The 9,127-nt window shown below is 41.2% G+C and overlaps 1 long non-coding RNA gene across 1 annotated transcript; it reads left to right on the forward strand.

The window, feature by feature from the left end:
- The first annotated feature begins 444 nt into the window (after positions 1-444).
- LOC120438776 lies at positions 445-8,872 on the forward strand. The gene is made up of 4 exons (XR_005612132.1): positions 445-613; positions 8,333-8,434; positions 8,568-8,721; positions 8,811-8,872. It is a non-coding gene; the product is annotated as an uncharacterized LOC120438776 (long non-coding RNA).
- The last annotated feature ends 255 nt before the right edge of the window (positions 8,873-9,127 follow it).

Below are 9,127 nucleotides of genomic sequence, written 5' to 3' on the forward strand. Positions count from 1 at the left end.
GATGTTGACCTTAATATTGATTGAAAAATGTAATAATATAATATACCGTTAATTAGGTTATATGTGACATTAAGTTAAAAAAGATTTTAAATGTGTATATGTGATATATGTATAAATGTAAATAATAACAATATGAGAAAAGAGAAGTAAGCAAACAGTGAAACAAAGATCTCCCTCTTTGCTTACATCAAGGTCAACATGCTGTTTATTGTATTACCCATAACACACACGACAAACACAAAAGACGCCTAACATTTGCACAAAATTCTACAGTAAAATCAGAAGGATTTATTATTAGTAGTAGTATGTTAATGCGGAGTCGTTCGTATTGACTCACAGGCTCACTAAGTCAAACTTTTGAAGACCTTTACTTTGAAAAGGAAAAGCGAGCCAGACCTCCCGTGTCCCTCACTGGGAGTTTACCAGGTGCATCGTGCACAGGCATGTGATGCTGTGCTGCTGACTGGTCGCAGAGGACGTTGCGCAGCTGCATTGGAAATGTCAGCCCGGCCGGAGCGGGATTCTTGGAGCCACAAGTACCGGAGACAGCTTTCCACTGACGGCCAGCAGTACCGGCATATGACGGAGATACTACACCGGTCGAGCGGAATGGGTAATGAGTGAGATCCTTCATATGCTGCTGTTCACTACAAATTAGCAGATGCGTTTTATATTGTTTTTTCACAGTAATTGTGTGAAAGCCTGAAACTTTAGCAATATTTACTATTTTGTTTTGGTGTTTTGTGTTTATATAAGCAAATTATCTGTTTTAAACCGTCTTGTGCATAAACCAGCTGTGTGACTTAAGTAAAAATATCTGTCTAACACCGTATTCTGTTAAAAGGTCTTTGTTAAAGTTAAGTTCAGATACTCATTGTCAATAAAAAAAAATGTATATTCAGAAGTAAAAGTAGGGTTCTAATGAAGAAAATTGCCTTCTGTAGCTGATTGTACATGAGATCATGAAATTGCAATAAGTCACACATTAACATATAAAACCAGGATTTTACTGCTGGTTTAGGTACTTTTATTTTTAAGGATTTTGTGTCCAATCCAACGAGCTTGGAAAGCAAAGCGACTGGACTTGTGTAAGTTTCCTAAAGAAGTCCAGTCACATGAAGCGTTCAACCTCTCATCCCAGAAGCATCTTCACTTCTAAAACTAAATGGTAGAGCCCCAGAAGAGGGTGTTGACTCACTACTGGTCATGTGCCTCCTCACATGAGCCAAGGTGTGAAAAAGGCTGTGGGTCATTATAAGCAGAGGTTTGATGAGTTTCTACCTGCTACATAAGGAATGACAGTGTTGTTCCATTTAAATACATCTTCACCATTTCTTCAGGAAACTTAACAAAGTCCAGTCGCTTTCCCTTCCTCCTTAGATAACCAGAACCTGGATGACTGAGAACCTACACAGACATTTTGTGTCCAACTGCATTCAGTGATTATTTTCACTGTTATTACATTTTCCACCAAAATGCTTTAAAATAGTGCTAAAAGAGTGGTGCTAAAGTTCTGTTGGCTAGTTGATTATTCAACTAATGTTTCATTTGCAGGTTTACTAATGAACTATTAGGATGTAGAACAAAACACCACATTTGAAACGTTTTGTGTGTACAAGTCTTAACCAAAGCAACTAATAAAAATATGAATCCACTCTCAGATGTATTATTGAAAAGAGTCACTGCATATTTGTAGAGTAATTTAGTAACTGAGTATTGTATTTAGTTATATTCAGTTATTACGAGACGTATCATGCAAACTTCAAGCATTTTATTAAATAAACAGTTGTTAGCTATTTCACAATATTAATTGATATCTAAACATTTAATTACTTTGAGCAAACAACTTCAATTGTTCATTAAATATTGTTAGTTAAATATGAAGTTTAACAAATTAATTTTGCATGACTGACCAAGTAAACAAATCCAACTGTAAAGGTCTTCTGTATTTTAGATGTCATTTGCACATCTGTAATTATGCTTTAACTTTCACAGATTATTAACAAATGATTGTATAATGGTAAAATGTAAAAACATAACATTTTCATCAAGCATAAATTCTGCACTCGTCTCTTTATGTTTTTAGCAGTGCATGGTCTGTCTGGAGATGCTGTGAGTCTGAAGGGAACTCTGTCAGCGTATGAGGAAAACGTCCCAATAGATGAGATTATCAATTCCAATTTAATGCTGTCAAACCATCTTTAACTAATTATGTATATAATATATAAAATTGGTGATTGCTCACCAATTATGAACATTCATTGAAATACTCGGAAATTCCACATTTCAAGAGCGTTACTAGAGACTATCACACGTTTTTTTCCCAAAATTTTCAGTGTTATGATGCAAGTCAAGTTACAGTAAGTACTTTCTTGACAGATGATTGGTTAACACTACAAGTAAACGTGAGTGTTAGTGAATATGAAAATGCTGTATCAGTGATGAAGTTGCTTATCTATGATGTGATCAAAGTAGAGCTGAATCAGAATAGTTTACTGTTCTTATACTGGTTAGTAGTTATTCTATCTTCTTATAGAAATACTAGAATAACTCGCATGTTAATGGCTATTTTTTAATATCACATCATCACTGCATTGTCAGTGACGTTTTCCCCTCCTGTATGAATTCCACTTGGGAGTAAGGCTCACCTGTCTATTGTATCATTCAGCAAACTCTGAGATTTGCAGCTGAGAATGCCAGTCTGGGTCAGGTGTAGCTCATATGGTCATGACAAAATAGCCATTAACAGGTACTAGAGGCTAGACAGCCTTGGTAAAGGTCCTGGTAAAACCTTGGTGCACAGTCACATTGCTAATAGGTAAACAGTGGCTGGCTATAAACAAAATTCCCTGCTCACCCCTGCAGGCGGCATTTTATCCTTCAAGCGCTGGTCCTCTACCAGAGCCCTGAGAGTTTGAGGGTCCAGCGCAGTTTCTTAGCTCTTCCTAGGACTGCACTCTTCTGGACAGATATCTCCGATGTTGTTCCTGGGATCAGCTTGAGCCACTCGCCTAGCTTGGGGGTCACTACACCTAGTGCTCTGATTACCACTGGGTCCATGTTTACCTTCACCCTCCACATCTTCTCGAGCCCTTGGTACTTCTCCAGCTTCTTGTGTTCCTTCTTTCTGATTTTTTTGTCATTTGGTGTCACTGCATCTATCACTACAGCTGTCCTCTTCTGTTTGTCTACCACTATTATGTCCAGTTGGTTAGCCACCATTTTGCCCATCTGTATCTGGAAGTCCCACAGGATCTTAGTTCGGCCATTCTCGACCACTCTACGCGGCGTCTCCCAATTTGACCTTGAGACACCCAGGCCATATTCGGCACAGATGTTTCTGTTTCTGTGCGTCTTGCACCCTGCTGTTATGTGATGTATTATCTCAGAGCATCTTTACACAGCCTGCACCTGGGGTCTGGCTAGACTTGTAGTCAAGACCGCCTAATCCGAGACCAAGACAAGACCAAGACCAGAGGGTATCGAGACCAAGACAAGACCAAGACCGAGACCGAGTCGAGACGAGACCAAGACCAAGACCAAAACCAAGACCGAGACAAAAAAAGTCTTTAAACTGCAGCCAGATGCTGCTTCGTTTACGGGTGTCAGGCATATTTATGTGTTTTTGCTTTCGCACAGCCCTCCTCACCACTGTCTACTGTCTCACTCACTTACTGAGAGGACAGACGGATGCTCCACTTGACTGTCGCGTCTCTCACCCTCTCTGTTTTTCACATAATGATATTATCCTATATCCTCGCATGTGACTGGCCACAATTGGGAGGGATTGGAGCATAGCTGAGCCACTGTGTGAGAGCTGAGCAGCGAAAGGAAATTAAGTGAGGGTAGAAATGACTGAAAGATTATTAGGCTCTGTTTTGAGTTTTGTTCAAAAAAGAATGACTTCATATAGGAAAAAAAATAAATATCACGTATGCAGGACACCTTAAACTAGTTTTTAATTAAGCAGCAAGGCAGAACAAAGTCGGGCCTGTATCAAGACACGAGCACTGAACCCCAATTCAACCAGACCCAGAACTGATCCGGAATTGAAACAGGACTACAACAGTAACCAAGACAGAACCAGAATCAGAACTAGATGATAGTAGCACTGAAAATCATCATAGACCTGCACTACACTTATTTTTTAATTCTACCAAAGTACACTATTTAGATTCTGAAAAGTTTATATAATTATTTAGCCTTGTTGTGCAAACAAGCCTGCATAACTTCATAAATATAGAATTTGAAAAGTAACAAATGGTATCTAAAAAGAAACAGGTACTAGATACATGTTCTCAGGAGTTTTGGCAAACAACCATTTGACTAACATGTGTGTCTCACCTGCTCTTGTTCCATCTCTGTTCTGTCCTCATTCTCCTCTCTCTCCCTCTCTCTCCCTCTCTCTCCCCCTCTCTCTCCCTCTCTGTTCCTCTCTCTCCCTCTCTTCTCCTCTCTCTCCCTCTCTGCTCCTCTCTCTCCCTCTCTGTTCCTCTCTCTCTCTCTCTCTCCCCCTCTCTCTCCCTCTTTGTGCTGACAATCAAGCCAAACACCAACATCATCAAATATACAGTTGAAACCAGATATTTACATACTCTTCAGATAAAAACACAAACACTTTTTTAATTGTAACATCAAATCAGACTAAATGTTTATTTTTTTAGATTGATAAATATAAGTTAACTTTAAGAGTAAAGAGAGAAACTGTCTGTATTTCTTAATTGCAAATGGCACCAAATTGTATTCAAAATTGAGCCACACTTATGGAGCTTATGGAGGTTGACATCTCTTGATTTTCACATGTCACAGAAACAGGCTCTGTGTTTTGCCTTATATGCATCCACAGGTGTGCCACCAATTTACTCACATGGACTCTACGAACCAATCAGAAGCTTCTTAAGCTCAGAATGGAATCGTCTGGAGTTTTCTTATTAATTAACAATAAACTTAGTGTATATGTACTCCTAAATTTGATGAAAGTGATTAAAATAGACAGCTCCCTCTTTTTATTCTGACATTTAACTAATTCAAAAGATATTTCAACATTTATTTATCTAAAACAAAAGTTTACTCTAAATTGATGTTTAACAGTAAAAAATAGTTTTTATGTTTTCTACCTAAAGTGTATGTAAATATCTGGTTTCATCTGTGAATATACTGCTGTGTATTGAAATTCCTCTTGTTTTGCATAGATATACTGAACAAAATACAAAGCATAATATATAAAATAACATCTACCTGAGTTTTTTCTTTGAAAGAAGCTCCTTATGTCCATTGTTGTGTTCATCAGTACACAATTGAAACCGATTTAGAGAGTTTGTTTAGCCGTGGAGGGTAACAACTGAAAACATGAAATGTAAGCTAAGACTCTCTAAAAAATCAGCATTGTTGTTCGGCTTTTTATTTATCCATTTGTTGATTCACTCGAAGAGTAAGTAGCATAACCAACTGATCAGTTTGATATCAATCTTTTGTGATACACCGTCATATTTACATTATTAGTTCAGTACGAATGATTTGCTTTGGTACCTGGTCAAACTTAAGCTGTCCTCTGTCTGCAGCAAACTGGCAGGCAGCAGCTTCTCCCCCCTCGCTCACATGCGTGCTGTGCTCAGTCGCCTAGTGCCTGAGCTCGGATCATACCAAAATTAGGGGGAATTTACGACGGTGCCCCATGCTTCTGAAAAAATGACCTGGGCTTAAGCCCAGTAAGCCACCCCCCCCGCTCCGCTGATGGTTGACTCCAAATCTCCCGAACACTATGTCGATTTGAGAACGGAAGACCGAAACAGCGAGATCAGACCGAGACCAAGACAAAAGTCCGTCGAGACCAAGACGAGACCAAGACCACGTAAAAGTGGTCTCGAGACCGGTCTCGAGACCAAGACCGGTCTCGAGACATCCAACTCTAGGTCTGGCCTGGTGTGATAGACCCCAGCCTCTATGGATCTTGTGCTCAGAGCTTGTTCCTGTGCTGCCATGATTAGTGCCTCTGTGCTGTCTTTCAGTCCAGCCACTGGTAGGATTTCTGAATGTCAGCCACTTCCTTTATCTGCCGGTGCTACATACCGTGCAGGGGCCTGTCCTTCCACGATGGTACCTCCTTTTGCTGCTCTTTATTGGGTTTCTGTTGCTTGAGGCATTCACTGAGCACGCGGCTGTCCATGGCCATCTTCCTGAGGTACTTGTGTGATCGATGTCTCGTTCACTCTTGGCATTTAGCTTGATGTCCATGTACAGGATTGTTCCATTCCATAGTCGGTAACCATAGCCACTCTTTTCAATGATCTCACTGAGGGGGTTCAGGCCTATCCAGAACAGTAGTGGGGACAGGGCATCTCCTTGATAGATCCTGCACTTGTGCTATGGGCTTGAAGTTGGCCTCTAATGTCCATCCCCATCGACTTCCTGATGAAGGCTTTTAAGGTCCTGTTGTTCTTGGACAATTCTAGGCATTCCAGGATCCAGGAGTGGGGCATTGAGTCATGAGCCTTCTTGTAATCAATCCAGGCAGTGCACAGGTTGGTCAGTCTGGTCTTACAGTCTTGATCTGTCTATCAGTAGCTGGTGTTTCGGTTCTCTGCTATTCCTGCCAATTTGTTTCTCTTCCCCGCTTATGTATTGGGCCATGTGCCTGTTTTTCTCAACCTGCCTGACAGGAACTTCCACGTGGTACTGAGGCAGGTTATTGGCCGGTAGTTGGATGGGACCGGTTATTTCTGGGGTTCCTTGGGGATCAGGAATCTTGGACCTTTGGTTAGCCATTCTGGGTGTCTCTCATTGACTACCAGCTGGATATCTGCCACTACGATGGTTACTGGATCCTGTTCAGGGAGGTTGCTGTGGTCTGCTCTTAGATCCACTAGCCACTTATTATGGTTTGCATCCTTCTCCCATATGCTTTTCCAGTGCTGCTCCGTCTCCAGCCTTGGTGGTGCTGTTCTCATATTGTTCCCTACTGAGAGTACACCTTGGATGGTTCTCTGCAGAATAGATGGTTTATTCTCCTGCCTTCTACTTCTCTGCGTATACCTCTTCAAGCAGCTGTCCAAGGCTGGTAGTCTTTGCTTGGGTGTCTTCAAGGCCTCAGGTACAGACAGCTTTCTGTGCTTCTTAGGCACCTTTCTGCAACTCCATTAGTTGTGCTACCTTGATCTTGGCTTCTAGTCTCGTTCTCCATGGTGGGTACTGCTCCTTGTGGCTGTTCATCTTGTAGTCATCTCACTGATCACTGCTGCCATGGTGTTCTGATCTTGGTAAGCGGCTACAGAGGGTCCAGGTTTCAAGTTTCCCCGTGATCCTATTATGTACCTTGTCAATCTCTAGCTGTGAGATCAACTCCTTCTTCCGAATGTTTGAACACTGAGCTACAATTGTTTTGCATTCAGTCTGGAGAAAGTTGCACACCAAAAATAGTGATGTTTATAGAAGTTCTTTGAACCATTGTCAGATGCTGGGATTGCAAGGGTTATCAGGTCAGTACACGCTATGGTCTCATGAAGTCTATTTTAGATGAGTTAGGAGTCAGTGTTTTTTTTTTAATGCACATAAAACATTTTAGGAGGAAGACAAATCACCCTAACAAATCATATTGCTTTTATTGGTACTTTGATCCCTGAGTATTACAGGAAATAATTTAACCTGTAAAACTGAAGTGACCTCAGTAGAAAATCATGAAAGATTTTAAAGTGGTTTATACCTTGAACCCACAAGTTCCTCTTCAGTCACTTATTAAACTGTGAGAGAGACACTCAGGTTCATCATTAGCTCATCATTGGATGGTTTTATTTTACAGTGAACTCAATGGCAGTTTCTATTTGAACCCATGTGAGTTGATCTTCTATTGATCTTCTATTATAATAGACACTAATAGAGGTTTTAGCCATACCAGATGAAAGCTAACCAAGAGCACCCACTTTATGAGATCTCCTTGGGTTCAGTTTTGGAATTTGGCCGGAAACCTATTTGTAGGTTGAAGCCTATATGGAAACAGTTTATATGGAAATGATTGTGCAGAGAAAGCTCTGTACTGCAGTTGAAAGCCTGGTAGATACAGTGAGCTGTTGGGGACATGTTCACCCGGCCAGATTTCATTGAGGCACAGGGCTGAAAATTCGCTGGGTGAATTGAAAGAAGCATGGACTGGCCCATGTCCGATCGGAAGGAGTTTGACGAGTGCTCCAGCTCGCTTTTCTCATCAGCATCTCCTGATCCTGTTGAGAGCTGCTCCAACTAATAGTTTTGCAGAATTCTCCAGATGGGTGAAAGACAGGGTAAAGTTTTATTTAAAAAAAACCCTGATAACTTGTTTTGTTGATGTATGTGTGAACAGGAAGGAAAAGCTGAAAACTGAACAGATGAACACAGAGGGAAACTGAGAGGGAAACTGTGCGTGCTGGAGGCTGACAGCTCCGAGGTCAATACCCTATTTAAGGTATAACTCCTGAGTCATAACACACAGACACACACAGAAGCCTTCTATTGAGTATTTTAGTCCATTATATATGTGCTCCAACACAAAGTTCCTCCATGAATTGATAACAATGCAATACATATCTGTTCCTTAGTTTGTTGATCTTATATGAAGATCGCATCACATCGCTTTCACTTGCACAAAAACTTCTTAGACGGAAAACCACCATCCTCGGCACAGTCAACAAGATTCGCCGGGAAATTCCTCAATCCGCGAGACACACAGATCGCAATGAATTCACCACTCAGGTAGGCTGCAGGTCTTTTGTGGTTCTATGTTTATGTGTTTCATTGTGTGTAAAAGTGCTATGGAAATAACAATTTATCTTATTTCTTAGGTGTTTTCAACCTCTGCTGCCACGCTGACGGCGTATGCGGCCAAACGGAAGAAGACAGTCTATATTCTTAGCAGCATGCACAGCGTGGTTCAGACTGATAACACCACCAAAAGGAAGCCCAACACTGTCACCCTTTACAACACCACAAAGTGTGGCGTGGATGTGATGGACCAGATGGTGTGGGAGTACACTGTCCACAGAGGAACACGGCGCTGGCCAGTTGCCGTGTTCTATAACATGATTGACATGGCAGCACTGAATGCACACGTGCTGTATCAAGCATGCACCGGGACGCAGGAAAGACGGGTGGACTTCCT

This window comes from Oreochromis aureus, linkage group 3 (assembly GCF_013358895.1).
Source record: "Oreochromis aureus strain Israel breed Guangdong linkage group 3, ZZ_aureus, whole genome shotgun sequence".
NCBI lineage: Eukaryota > Metazoa > Chordata > Actinopteri > Cichliformes > Cichlidae > Oreochromis > Oreochromis aureus.